We start from the raw sequence: 16,385 nt of genomic DNA, 5'->3' as shown, positions 1-16,385 counted from the left end.
TGATTTTCCCATTTGATCTAAAAAAGGATCAAAACCTTAACATCAATCGAAAATTGAGCGCGCATTAATTGCTGGTTAATTACAGCCAATCACGATAATGAAAAATATTCAAAACATGCCAATCATTGTTGTGAATTAAACTGATTAATCAAACATTAAACAAACTGATTAACCACGAAAATTAGATAGACTAATCACTGCATTAATGAATCCTTCGAAACAAAAAAATCAAGAAACTACAAACAGTGTCAACAGTCACACTAAAAAGTAATACTAAAACTTCAAAAAACATTCTCATTCGTTCCTCTCATCTTCGTAGTCATTTTTTGCGTCGCCTGGATTGTCTCTTCTTTTCAAAAAATTTTTCCGATTGCGGCTTGCTTGATTAGCAGATTTTAGAGCTCTTTCGTGGGCGTCTAGATAGTTTTTCTGAACAAACAGTCTTTTGATTTGAGCTAAAAACAACAAATTAATTTCCGTTTACGTAGTTTATGTCTCATTGAATATCACATTTCAGAAACCTTTGAATTGGGAAACTTTACGAGGAGTTGCCGGCGCACGCTGGTCTTCCTTGCTTTTTGAAGGAGAAATCATTTTTTCGGTTAGTCCATCCACATTCCAAAGATTTCGTCTGAGCTTTCGGCCAGCATCTTCGGGGTTTTTCACAAATCCAAGATCATAGAGGTCAACGCCATCGAAAAAGCGAACAGCCTGAACAGGCGATTCAAGCTCGTCTACTTCAATAGATGATTCATTTGTTTCTCCGGAAGTCTCAATCTTTACACTCTCACGCGACTAAAAAACAGGCATGAAAGGATATTCAAACAAAAAAAAAACAACAACAAAGCCAACCAAAGTTTTAAAGCTGTTCAGCTGCTGCTCCAGTTTCTGGTTGTATTCTCTGAATGTGTTAACGTGTGCTTGAATCAAGCTGGCGAATTTACCCTCATCTGCTTTCAGCATTGCACAGACCTCTTTATGATGATTGCAACACCAAAAAAAAAGATATAAGGAAGCTTTATTGCAATAGATAGAGCATCTTTCACTAACCGTTGCCTCCACATTTGATTTGCTTTTCGTTTCTCGAACCAAACTCGAAAAAGCCATCTGCTCACTTTTACGCTTTTCCGCTTTTTGATTTACATTGGTTTCTTGGTTTGAAATTGAAGATGATTCTACCGCATCTACCACTGGTTTCTTTGTGTTCTGTTGTTCATGGTTAACCGGTTTCACTTGTTTAGCGGTCCGTTTTTTTGAAGCAACTGGAAAATTATCCTGCAGATCATCCGAAGTACTCGCAACTGCAGGTTTTCTGTTTGAATGCTCGATCTGACTCTTCGCCGCCAGCTGGTTTTGGTACAGAGTTGAAATTGCACTCTCGGCGCCTTTGTGCGTCAAAGAATACTTATTTCTACCATCTTCGAGATTTAGATTCGTTTCTCTCAAAAGCTCCATGTTTATCTTTTGTTGCAGCGTATACTTGACAGGCCAACGTTCATCAACTAAATATAAGAATTGCAGATCTCCTTCATCGTTTCGGAACAAATAGGTAAACAATTTGTTTAGTGACATTTCCTCTAAAAATAGCGAGCGAAATTAAACCAGTCAACAGCATGGTAGATTTTTAAAAATAGTGGCTGAAAATTGAAAGTCTCAACAATTGTTTTGAACACATTTCTCAAAAAACTTGAAAGTTCCTCTTAATCATTGCGAACTCACACGAATCAATACTAATACTCTTCAAGTCATGAGAGACTGAGACGTTTAGAGGAAATGCTTCTATTCGAGATTCCAAATTTTCAAAAAAGAGAGGGGACACTCCGTACTCTATACCTAATTAGATCCAACTTGGTTTGATTTGAACAACCCCTTGATCCGATGAAAAAGACCTATTTTTAAAATTCGTTATTTGCGAAATTCGAAAAATACGTATTAAATACTAACTTTTTCCTAGGCAAGCTATAGCCAAAATTCTTTTTGTTTTAGACTCTAGATACACATGGGATACTCCACACAGAGTTTGGTTTGAATTGAACAGCTCCTTGACCCAATAAAATTTCTATTTTTTTTAAAATAGAATAAGCGAATAATAAGCGAATAAATCGATATTTCGGATTGAAATACGAACTTTTTTTCTAGGAAATATAGGCGGACCATCCTTTTTGCAATACAATCTTAATAGTACTGGTAGTCTGGGATATTAATTTCGTTCACTTTGAACAACTCCTTGATCCGATAAAAAAGACCTATTTTTAAAATTACTTATTTGAAATAATAGCAAATTTCCGTATGTCAAACTAACTTTTTTCCTGCGCAACCTATGGCAAAAATTCTTTTTAATTTACACTCTGACTACACTGGTGATACTCCATACCGAGTTTGGTTCGATTTGGACGACTCCTTGACCCGATAAAATTTCTATATTTTTGAAAATAGAGTAGGCGAATATGTCGATAATTCCGTATGAAAAACTAACTTTTTTCCTAGGCGAGCTATACCAAAACTTCTTTTTGTTTTATGCTCTATTTACACAGGGGATACTCCATACCGAGTTTGGTTGGATTTGAACAAATTCTTGACCGATAAAAAAGAACTATTTTTAAAATTCGCTATTCGCGAAATTCGCAAACTTCCGTATGAAAACCTAACTTTTTTCCTAGGCAAGCTATAGACTAAAATCTTTTCGTTTTAGACTCTAGGTACACAGTGGATACTCCATACCGAGTTTGGTTTGATTTGAACAACTCCTTGACCCAATAAAATTTCTATATTTTTGAAAATAGAATAAGCGAATAAGTCGATATTTCCGATTGAAATACGAACTTTTTTCCTAGGCAAGCTATACCAAAAGTTCTTTTTGTTTTATGCTCTATTTACACAGGGGATTCTCCATAGCGAATTTGGTTTGATTTGAACAACTCCTTGATGCAATAAAATTTCTATATTTTTGAAAATAGAATAAGCGAATAAGTCGATATTTCCGTATGAAAAACTAACTTTTTTCCTATGCAAGCTATAGTTTAAATTCTTTTGTTGTAGACTCTAGGTGCACAGTGGATACTCCATACCAAGTTTGGTTTGATTTGAACAACTCCTTGACCCGATGAAAAATACTATATTCGAAAATTAAATATTGCAATATTAAATTTTCAACTATAGTATTTTCGTCGGGTCAAGGAGTTGTTCAAATCAAACCAAACTCGGTTTAGAGAATCCCCTGAGTAATTAAAGCATAAAACAAAAAGAATTTTTGGTATAGCTTGCCTAGGAAAAAAGTTATTTCCTCATAAGAAAATTTGACGAAAATTTGATATTATTTCAAATAAATAATTTTAAATAAAGGTCTTTGTGATCGGGTCAAGGAGTTGTCCAAATCAAACCAAACTGGGTATGGAGTATACCATGAGTACTTAGAGTGTTATACAAAAAAATTTTTTGCTATAGCTCGCCTAGGAAAAAAGTTGGCTTTTCATACATAAATTTTCGATTATTTCCATGGAAATAATTGCAAATTTACGTATGAAAGATCAACTTTTTTCCTAGGCAAGCTATAGCAAAAATTCTTTTTGTTTTACACTCTAGGTGCCCAAGTTAAACTCCACACCCAGTTTGCTTTGATTTGGACAACTCCTTGACCCGATCAAAAAGACCTATTTTTAAAATTATGTATTTGAAATAAAAGCAAATTTTCGTCAAATTTTCGTATGAGAAACTAACTTTTTTCCTAGGCAAGCTATACCAAAAAATCTTTTTTTGTTTATTGCTCTAATTACACAGGGGATTCTCTACACCGCGTTTGGTTTGATTTGAACAACTCCTTGATCGGATAAAATTTCTATATTTTCGAAAATAGAAAAAGCGAATAAGTCGATATTTCCGATTGAAATACGAACTTTTTTCCGAGGCAAGCTATACCAGAAAATTTTTTTCTCCTAGATTTTTTATACCCTTGGGATACTCCATACCAAGTTTGGTTCAATTTGGACAACTCCTTGACACGATTAAAAAGACCTACTTTTGAAAATTATTTTAAATTAATTATTCGAATTAATGGGAAATTTCCGTATGAAATACTAACTTTTTTCCGGGGCAACCAATAGCAAAAAATCTTTTTGTTTTACACTCTGCTTACACTGGTGATACTCCATACCGAGTTTGGTTCGATTTGGACGACTCCTTGACCCGATCAAAAAGATCTATTTTTAAAATTATTTAATTGAAATAATCGCAAATTTCCGTTTGAAAACCCAACTTTTTTCCTAGGCAAGATATAGCAAAAATTCTTTCTGTTCCAGACTCTAGGTACACAGGTGATACTCCATACGGAGTGTGGTTCGATTTGGACGACTCCTTGACCCGATCAAAAAGACCTATTTTTAAAATTATTTATTTGAAATAATCGCAAATTTCCGTACGAAAACCCAACTTTTTTCCAAGGAAAGCTATAGCAAAAATTCTTTCTGTTTTAGGTTCTTGGTACACAGGTGATAACCCATACCGAGTTTGGTTTGATTTGAACGATTCCTTGATCCTACTCAAACAATTTTCATTTAATTCTCTTTTCTTCTTTTAATTAACTCTTTTCAATTTCTGAATTTACACACCACAATTTAGCTGCTTTTTATGACCGCAACTTGTTTGTCTTTGACATTCCACTGTGAGATTGAAGGAGAAAAACTACAGGATATGTGATCGAAATTGTTTCCTAAGGAAGTCAAGATCGATTTTGACAAATTGGGAATATTATATAATGGGTATTATATAAATGGGTTTATTATATTCAGATATTATATGCAGATTAAGCAAAAAATAGACTAGGATTACATGACTATATGAGTTACATACATCTTATACCAGGAGTTTCGGGATTATTTGTTTTTCGGCTGTCTAGTGACTTAAATCCCTGCAAAGCTTGAAAAACAAATGATCTCTACGCGTTCCGACGCCAGAAAAAAAACTGATTACATGCAGGTTCCCCCCCAAAAGAGAACTGGACGCAGAGCAAAACACCAATTTATACTCCATAGCGAGATTGGTTCGATTTGAACAATTCCTTGATACCACTCAAACAATTTTCGTTTAATTCTCTTTTCTTCTTTTAATTAACTCTTTTCAATTTCGGAATTTACACATCACAATTTAGCTGCTTTTTATGACCGCAACCTGTTTGTCATTGACATTCCACTGTGAGATTGAAGGAGAAAAACTACAGGAGATGTGATCGAAATTGTTTCCTAAGGAAGTCAAGATCGATTTTGACAAATTGGGAATATTATTTAATGGGTATTATATAAATGGGTATATTATATTCAGATATTATATGCAGACTAAGCAAAAAAAGACTAGGATTACATGATTACATGAGTTACATACATCTTATACCAGGAGTTTCGGGATAATTTGTTTTTCGGCTGTCTAGAGACTTAAGTCCCTGCAAAGCTTGAAAAACAAATGACCTCTACGCGTTCCGACGCCAGAAAAAAAACTGATTACATGCAGGTTCCCCCTACCCAAAAAAACTGGACGCAGAGCAAAACAACAATTTATATAACATCATAACATATAGCATCAATGAAATTTATTCTACTACTACTACGACTACTACATATCCGTATCTCATATCCGTAACTTTTTTCCTAGGCAAGCTATAGCCAAAATTCTTTTTGTTTTAGACTCTAGATACACATGGGATACTCCATACAGAGTTTGGTTTGAATTGAACAGCTCCTTGACCCAATAAAATTTCTGTTTTTTTAAAAGAAGAATAAGCGAATAATAAGCGAATAAATCGATATTTCGGATTGAAATACGAACTTTTTTTCTAGGAAATATAGGCGAACCATCCTTTTTGCAATACAATCTTAATAGAATTGGTAGTCTGGGATATTAGTTTGGTTCACTTTGAACAACTCCTTGATCCGATAAAAAAGACCTATTTTTAAAATTACTTATTTGAAATAATAGCGAATTTCCGTATGTCAAACTAACTTTTTTCCTGCGCAACCTATAGCAAAAATTCTTTTTAAAACACAGTCTGACTACACTGGTGATACTCCATACCGAGTTTGGTTCGATTTGGACGACTCCTTGACCCGATAAAATTTCTAAATTTTTGAAAATAGAGTAAGCGAATATGTCGATAATTCCGTATGAAAAACTAACTTTTTTCCTAGGCAAGCTATACCAAAAATTATTTTTGTTTTATGCTCTATTTACACAGGGGATACTCCATACCGAGTTTGGTTGGATTTGAACAACTTCTTGACCCGATAAAAAAGAACTATTTTTAAAACTCGCTATTCACGAAATTCGCAAACTTCCGTATGAAAACCTAACTTTTTTCCTAGGCAAGCTATAGACTAAAATCTTTTCGTTTTAGACTCTAGGTACACAGTGGATACTCCATGCCGATTTTGGTTTGAATTGAACAGCTCCTTGACCCAATAAAATTTCTATCTTTTGAAAATAGAATAAGCGAATAATAAGCGAATAAATCGATATTTCAGATTGAAATACGAACTTTTTTCTAGGAGATTTAGGCGGACCATTCTTTTTGCATTACAATTTTAATAGTACTGGTAGTCTGGGATATTAATTTGGTTCACTTTGAACAACTCCTTGATCCGATAAAAAAGACCTATTTTTAAAATTACTTATTTGAAATAATAGCAAATTTCCGTATGTCAAACTAACTTTTTTCCTGCGCAACCTATAGCAAAAATTCTTTTTAATTTACACTCTGACTACACTGGTGATACTCCATACCGAGTTTGGTTCGATTTGGACGACTCCTTGACCCGATAAAATTTCTATATTTTTGAAAATAGAGTAAGCGAATATGTCGATATTTCCGTATGAAAAACTTTTTTCCTAGGCAAGCTATACCAAAACTTCTTTTTGTGTTATGCTTTATTTACACAGGGGATACTCCATCCCGAGTTTGGTTGGATTTGAACAAATTCTTGACCGATAAAAAAGAACTGTTTTTAAAATTCGCTATTCGCGAAATTCGCAAACTTCCGTATGAAAACCTAACTTTTTTCCTAGGCAAGCTATAGACTAAAATCTTTTCGTTTTAGACTCTAGGTACACAGTGGATACTCCATACCGAGTTTGGTTTGATTTGAACAACTCCTTGACTCAATAAAATTTCTATATTTTTGAAAATAGAATAAGCGAATAAGTCGATATTTCCGATTGAAATACGAACTTTTTTCCTAGGCAAGCTATACCAAAAGTTCTTCTTGTTTTATGCTCTATTTACACAGGGAATTCTCCATAGCGAATTTGATTTGATTTGAACAACTCCTTGATCCAATAAAATTTCTATATTTTTGAAAATAGAATAAGCGAATAAGTCGATATTTCCGATTGAAATACGAACTTTTTTCCGAGGCAAGCTATACCAGAAAATTTTTTTCTCCTAGATTTTATATACCCTTGGGATACTCCATACCAAGTTTGGTTCAATTTGGACAACTCCTTGACACGATTAAAAAGACCTATTTTTGAAAATTATTTCAAATTAATTATTCGAATTAATGGGAAATTTCCGTATGAAATACTAACTTTTTTCCTATGCAAGCTATAGTTTAAAATCTTTTGTTGTAGACTCTAGGTGCACAGTGGATACTCCATACCAAGTTTGGTTTGATTTGAACAACTCCTTGACCCGATGAAAAATACTATATTCGAAAATTAAATATTGCAAAATTAAATTTTCAACTATAGTATTTTCGTCGGGTCAAGGAGTTGTTCAAATCAAACCAAACTCGGTTTAGAGAATCCCCTGAGTAATTAAAGCATAAAACAAAAAGAATTTTTGGTATAGCTTGCCTAGGAAAAAAGTTATTTCCTCATAAGAAAATTTGACTAAAATTTGCTATTATTTCAAATAAATAATTTTAAATATAGGTCTTTGTGTTCGGGTCAAGGAGTTGTCAAAATCAAACCAAACTGGGTATGGAGTATACCATGAGTACTCAGAGTGTTATACAAAAAAATTTTTGCTATAGCTTGCCTAGGAAAAAAGTTGGCTTTTCATACATAAATTTTCGATTATTTCCATGGAAATAACTTGCAAATTTACGTATGAAAGATCAACTTTTTTCCTAGGCAAGCCATAGCAAAAATTCTTTTTGTTTTACACTCTAGGTGCCCATGTTAAACTCCTCACCCAGTTTGGTTTGATTTGGACAACTCCTTGACCGATCAAAAAGACCTATTTTTAAAATTATGTATTTGAAATAAAAGCAAATTTTCGTCAAATTTTCGTATGAGAAACTAACTTTTTTCCTAGGCAAGCTATACCAAAAAATCTTTTTTTGTTTATTGCTCTAATTACACAGGGGATTCTCTATACCGCGTTTGGTTTGATTTGAACAACTCCTTGATCGGATAAAATTTCTATATTTTCGAAAATAGAAAAAGCGAATAAGTCGATATTTCCGATTGAAATACGAACTTTTTTCCGAGGCAAGCTATACCTGAAAATTTTTTTCTCCTAGATTTTATATACCCTTGGGATACTCCATACCAAGTTTGGTTCAATTTGGACAACTCCTTGACACGATTAAAAAGACCTATTTTTGAAAATTATTTCAAGTTAATTATTCGAATTAATGGGAAATTTCCGTATGAAATACTAACTTTTTTCCGGGGCAAGCAATAGCAAAAAATCTTTTTGTTTTACACTCTGCTTACACTGGTGATACTCCATACCGAGTTTGGTTCGATTTGGACGACTCCTTGACCCGATCAAAAAGACCTATTTTTAAAATTATTTATTTGAAATAATCGCAAATTTCCGTTTGAAAACCCAACTTTTTTCCTAGGCAAGATATAGCAAAAATTCATTCTGTTCCAGACTCTAGGTACACAGGTGATACTCCATACGGAGTGTGGTTCGATTTGGACGACTCCTTGACCCGATCAAAAAGACCTATTTTTAAAATTATTTATTTGAAATAATCGCAAATTTCCGTACGAAAACCCAACTTTTTTCAAGGAAAGCTATAGCAAAAATTCTTTCTGTTTTAGGTTCTAGGTACACATGTGATAACCCATACCGAGTTTGGTTTGATTTGAACAATTCCTTGATCCTACTCAAACAATTTTCATTTAATTCTCTTTTCTTCTTTTAATTAACTCTTTTCAATTTCTGAATTTAAACACCACAATTTAGCTGCTTTTTATGACCGCAACTTGTTTGTCTTTGACATTCCACTGTGAGATTGAAGGAGAAAAACTACAGGATATGTGATCGAAATTGTTTCCTAAGGAAGTCAAGATCGATTTTGACAAATTGGGAATATTATATAATGGGTATTATATAAATGGGTTTATTATATTCAGATATTATATGCAGACTAAGCAAAAAATAGACTAGGATTACATGACTATATGAGTTACATACATCTTATACCAGGAGTTTCGGGATTATTTGTTTTTCGGCTGTCTAGTGACTTAAGTCCCTGCAAAGCTTGAAAAACAAATGATCCGTACGCGTTCCGACGCCAGAAAAAAAACTGATTACATGCAGGTTCCCCCCCAAAAGAGAACTGGACGCAGAGCAAAACACCAATTTATACTCCATACCGAGATTGGTTCGATTTGAACAATTCCTTGATACCACTCAAACAATTTTCATTTAATTCTCTTTTCTTCTTTTAATTAACTCTTTTCAATTTCGGAATTTACACATCACAATTTAGCTGCTTTTTATGACCGCAACCTGTTTGTCATTGACATTCCAATGTGAGATTGAAGGAGAAAAACTACAGGATATGTGATCGAAATTGTTTCCTAAGGAAGTCAAGATCGATTTTGACAAATTGGGAATATTATTTAATGGGTATTATATAAATGGGTATATTATATTCAGATATTATATGCAGACTAAGCAAAAAAAAAGACTAGGATTACATGACTATATGAGTTACATACATCTTATACCAGGAGTTTCGGGATTATTTGTTTTTCGGCTGTCTAGTGACTTAAGTCTCTGCAAAGCTTGAAAAGCAATTGATCCGTACGCGTTCCGACGCCAGAAAAAAAAATTGATTACATGCAGGTTCCCCCCCAAAAGAGAACTGGACGCAGAGCAAAACACCAATTTATACTCCATACCGAGATTGGTTCGATTTGAACAATTCCTTGATACCACTCAAACAATTTTCGTTTAATTCTCTTTTCTTCTTTTAATTAACTCTTTTCAATTTCGGAATTTACACATCACAATTTAGCTGCTTTTTATGACCGCAACCTGTTTGTCATTGACATTCCAATGTGAGATTGAAGGAGAAAAACTACAGGATATGTGATCGAAATTGTTTCCTAAGGAAGTCAAGATCGATTTTGACAAATTGGGAATATTATTTAATGGGTATTATATAAATGGGTATATTATATTCAGATATTATATGCAGACTAAGCAAAAAAAAAAGACTAGGATTACATGATTACATGAGTTACATACATCTTATACCAGGAGTTTCGGGATAATTTGTTTTTCGGCTGTCTAGTGACTTAAGTCCCTGCAAAGCTTGAAAAACAAATGACCTCTACGCGTTCCGACGCCAGAAAAAAAAACTGATTACATGCAGGTTCTCCCTACCCAAAAAAACTGGACGCAGAGCAAAACAACAATTTATATAACATCATAACATATAGCATCAATGAAATTTATTCTACTACTACTACGACTACTACATATCCGTATCTCATCTTCATATACATCCATCTTCATATCTTCATATACATCCATCTTCATATCTTCTTCATATCTTCATATACATCCATATCCATCGTCTAATACACATCCATATCCATCCATATCCATATAATATACATCCATATCCATATCCATATAATATACATCCATATCCATTTCCATATGCTGGTCTTCTATCCATAAACTTTTAATTGCTAAGCCTTCAACAACGAAAAGGCAACCATCTAATCTGAAATTGCAATTAAAAATATCAAAGCTCTTTAACAAAATGCCAGGAACCATCTAATAGTATAATAGTATAGATATAATAGCACGCCCATATTGGGTACTGCCATATAGCCTATCAAATTCGCCTTGACGAGAGCTTTCCAAAGAAATAACATTTGTCTGGATCGTGCCCATGGTTGAATTGCTCTAAGATCGGGACGTGATCCATTCTGACCCCGGCTGGGGTGACCCGTTCGGTACCTGCCTCGGGACGTGACCCGTTCTGTCAGTCTCGGGACGTGACCCGTTCCCTGGCTCCGAACGAGACCCGTTCTGTTCGTCCCTCCCGGGTGGTAATCGCAAAACGCTGTTGAATGAGCTTCTGAACCTTTCTTATACGTTGCGCAAATTCAAATGCTCTATTCATGACAGTTCAGTGAGGAGGCAGCTGCCGGGGTCTTCACCTGTGCTGCCTCACGGTGAGCATGTCACGTTGCCGTGAGGCAACACACCAAACGAAATTTACATACCCTGCTTTGTAGTGAACAACTCTGAAGAGAGCACTTCTAAACTTGAAATTTAAAAAGTATTTCATTGGAAAGCTGGTTTCACATAGAATCTAACTAAGCATGTGAGATTTCAAAATTCGGACGGGAACACATCAAAAAAGGGTTTGCAATTGGCGGGTGGGTTGCTGGGACGAAAGGTGGGCCCTGGTATGCGTCCGAAAAAGGCTTACACCTCGAAAACTACTGAACCAAATTAACAAAATGAATATGTTTTGGAATCAGCATGAACTGGGGCTTCAACCTAGGGTTAAAAAAGTTAAATAAATTCCAGGAATAAAAACTCGATTGGCTTATTTTCAGCAAAATTTGTAAAATCAAAAAATTTAGTGATGAAACTAAATCGACATTTCTTGGCACTTATATATTCGTAAAGAGTATTAATTCAGCAAGAAAATGATATAACATACGTTTAAAATGGATTACTAGAAAAAAAGTTTTTAAATTTAACAACTTTGAAAATTCGAAAAATTTGCTAAAATCAACCCTGACTTTGGTCTCTACATTGCTCTCGCATTCTCTTGTTTGGCAATACTTTAAAAAGATAAATATATGGTTGTTGGAAGCGTAAATTCTAATTTATTTTGATACCAAAACATGTATGTTTGCTCCTAAAATTTGAGAGAATTTAGTCTAAGTTCTACAAAAATGGCTAATTTTTGCCCACAAATCGACAGTTTTCTTAAAATTTTGAAATTTTGGATAGAAATAAATAATTTCAAAAACGGTTCTAAATAGTTTCAGAAAGAACAATATCACGTCAAATAAATAAGCTTTCATACACTTTCTATGTTGTCTTTTTCAAAAAGTTATTAGCAGACACTTTTCATGAAGTTCGTTATTTTCCTCACCCAATTCGACAGTTCTTTGACAATTTCTTAAACAAATAAGCAAATTGGTTTTTTTCTACACAAATTCAAAAAGTACGTTATCACGGCAACAAATTGGGCTATCGTAGAGTTTCTATATCGTATTCTTCAAAAAGTTATTTACAAAAGTTTTTCAGGAAGTTCGACTTTTTCTTCACTCACATGGACAATTCTCTGAAAAATGTGTATAAGAATCGATTGATTGGCATTTATTTCTACACAAACTTAAAAGGTACATTATCAGGGCAACAAAACGAGCCAATACAGACTGTCTAACTTGTCTTCTTCAAAAAGTGATTAGCAGACCTTTTCGATGAAGTTTGTTGTTTTCTTCACCCAATTCGGCAGTTCATTGAAAATTTTGTAAACAAATCAGCATATTAGAATTTTCCATTCACAAATTTAAATGAATACAATACCACAGCAACAAAATAAGCTGTTATAGACTTTCTAACTTGTCTTTTTTAAAAAGTTATTCACAAAAGTTTTTAATGAAGTTCAAAAATTTTTACACCTAATTCGACATTTCTTTGCAAGTTTCGTATCCAAATTAGCACTTGGGCTATTATTTCAACAGAAATTCGAAAATATATTTTATTGCACGAAAACGGGCTAAAATACACAATCTAACTTATCTTTTTCAAAAAGTTTGCATGCAACGTTTTTCATGAAATTTGACATTTTCCTCAACTAATTCGAGAATTCTTTAAAAATTGTTAAGAAATAAAAAAATTGGCCTTTGTCTGGAAGTAAATTCAAAAGGTAGATTATTAAGGCAACAAAACAAGATAATATAAACTCATTAACTTGTCTTTTCAAAATGTTTTTACCGAACGCTTTTCTTTATTCGATATTTTCTTCACCTAGTTCGACAGCTCTTTGAAAGTTTTATGTACAAACCAGTATATTGGCAGTTAGTTCTACACAATTCGAAAATTTAAATTTTTACGGCAATAAAAAGGGCAAAATGGGCTAGAATAGACTTTCTCACTAGTCTTTTTAAAAGTTTTATTAACAAACGTTTTTCATGACGTTCGAAAATTTCTTCTCCGATTTCAACTTTTTTAAAAATATTTGTATAAAAATGAACATATTGGCAATTGTTTCTACACATTGTATAAGAACATTATCAAGGCAGCAAATTGGTCTGGCATATAACTCTGATTTTTTCGAAAGATTATCAAACAAATTTTCTTTAAGTTCGAGATCTAAACAAAATATACATTTGACAGGGACAAAACCTATTTATTCAAATTTCTATGATATTTAATAGACAAATTTCATAATTCAATGTAGTTAATACGTTTTTTTTTCATATGGTAACACTTTTACTTCGCTTCAATTAGCACTATAAGCAGTAAGTTCGTAACGATGAAGATAAATTTCGTCAAAAAAACAATCAATTTTGTTCAAATTTTTGCTGCATTAGCAAAAAACACTAGTCGTTGTGCTCCCTGAAGTGCGCTGCATTGCAGTTTTTTTATGGAACCAGCCGTTGACGAACTGTTTAGGGTACTTCATCCAATTTGACATCAATTGACAATTGATTAATTTGTCATCATTTGATATGTCTGACAATTTCACAGTAGCTAAATTTGTCATCTTTTGACTTGTTTGACAATTTCTCTAAATTGCGCTTGGTTTGAGGTCAGCTTTACAACGGTTTACCACTATTCAGTGCATACAAAAAATGAGTGAGTGTTTGATTCAATGACATCATTTTTTTTGACCTAACATCGTTTTTTGACCTAACCTAACTAAGGCCTAAGTTTTCTAGAGGCGCTAAAACAAAAACTCAGTGTTATGTACTTCTTGAAAACAATGGTTGGGGTTTTATGCATTTGGTTTAAGTGTTGAAACTTCTTAAACCAACAAACTAGTTTTTAAAAAATATATTTGATCCGACTATTGGCTTGTTTGAAACTAATATAAGATGTAACTTTGAATTTTGTCTAGTGAAGCTAGACCACCAGTGTTTGGTGTTTTACGCTCTCCACACTTAAACATAAATTAGCAATGAGTTCAATATGACACCAACAAAACATTGAACCGATGAAAATAGACTAATTAGAGGAGATTTTCCCTCTAATTTGCAGCCAAAAAAGAACAAATTCTGAATTCTTAGGATATGCTGGACAAAAGTTTCTTTGTGTGTTATGAATTCCACAACTGAAGCAGTTCGGACACTGATTTTGGTTTCATTCCAACAACTCTTTGAACCGACAAAATCAGATGCTCTTTTAAACGAAAACAATATTCGATTTTTTTATTCTAAAACAATATTCGAAAACAATATTCGATTATTTGAAACTAAAAGGAGACGAAAACCAAACCTTCATCTCCAGGTGCTGGAAGTAAAATTTTGTTTTTCATACTCCTTATTTTCTAATTGTGGGTTTAGTTGGATCATAATTCTCAGACACGATTAGAAAACGCTGCTGTTGGAAGTTTGGATTTGTTTTTTGTCCAACAAAAAAGTATAACTGTTTAGAGAAGCTGGAAAAAATTGTTTAAGTTTTTTATACTCGAATTCTCTAAATATATAGGGGATAATACACAATGATAAGAATTTTTACCCTAAACATCAAAAAGGACGACCAGTACCCATTAACTTATAAGACAGAGTCAACACTGAAATTCAATTTTATCTATAGAAGGACACATAGATTGAGATCAATATGTTATAATACTTCTAAGTTAAAAAGTACGAAAACAATTATCCTCAGAGATGGCTAAAATTAAAAAATCTTTGTTTAATTTTCTTATCTTTTATCCGTAAGCTGATTGTCTATCCATTAGGGGATCCTCTATGGAAAGCGTGTTCGACATAGCTTATAGTATTTTATCTTTTTTAATATTACGAGGTTGCTGATCATTCAGACCTACTCTTGCATGTTTTTAATACAACTTTTCCAATGATGAAAATTGGTAAGATTAGCGGTGAATTTTGCGGTGAATTTTTGTAAGAATTGCAATTTTTAGCTGTGAAAAAATTTTTTTCACCGCATAAGCGGTGAAAAAAAAATTTTCACCGCTTAAAAGTTTTTTTTTCACCGCATTGAGCGCATTGAGCGCAAATTTTACAGTTTTTTCTCAAATTCACCGCAAATCTTACATCTTTTAGCGATTATTAGCGGTGCCACCTCGACCCGGGCATTCATACATACATACTGATAAAACCCTAATTTTCTAAAAATTTCTTTCACAAGTGAATTTATTCAGTTTTGAGATGGCGGACCAACAAAATACTTATCTAAATAAGTTCTGGAATGAGATACAGATCCCTGCAGGATGTATCAGAAAAAAAACCCTTTTTAACTGACATCGTTTTTTTGTAATTAAGTCAATTGGGTATCAACAAAGTGTCCCACGTGATCAACAAAACATATTCCAACAGAAGATGAATAAATAAATTATCTTATAATATGACTGCAATCGGATGATCCCCCTCCTCCCCATAAGCTGACGCTTCCAGTGCGCTAATACTTAAGTAACTAACACTAACATTTGGTAATATTAATATCTACCCATACTGAAAATTTGTTGTTAAGTTATCGAATCGAAGTATTGTGTAGGTATAGTGAAAATGTTGGATCTCATTTTGTTTCCCAGGTTGAGGTCCACACCCAAATTTTTGTCTGATCAGACTCTCCAGACCTAAATTATCTCTGATCAGACTTTCCAGACCCAAGTTACCTCTGATCAGAATTTCCAGACACAAAAGGTCTCTGATCAGACTTTTCAGACCGAAGGTGTTCTGATCGGACCATCTTCAGACTATGGTCCAGACTCAAACTCAGACCATTGCCCAGACCTTAATCAGACTATGATAAGACTCCTGTGCGCTCGAAGAGGTTATGATCAGACCCAATTGCGCTCGAAACAGTCTGATCAGAGAACGATTTTACATATGAAAAAATATCCTATTTTTGCTATAATATATTCATTTCATAAAAACTGATGTTTGCAGTGTTTAATTCATCTAAGGAAAAATCAAATATAAAAGTATTG

This window comes from Convolutriloba macropyga, chromosome 15 (assembly GCF_964194025.1).
Source record: "Convolutriloba macropyga chromosome 15, txConMacr16.3, whole genome shotgun sequence".
NCBI lineage: Eukaryota > Metazoa > Xenacoelomorpha > Acoela > Convolutidae > Convolutriloba > Convolutriloba macropyga.
The sequence above is the reverse complement of the archived record's forward strand: the minus strand, read 5'-3'. Positions refer to the sequence as shown.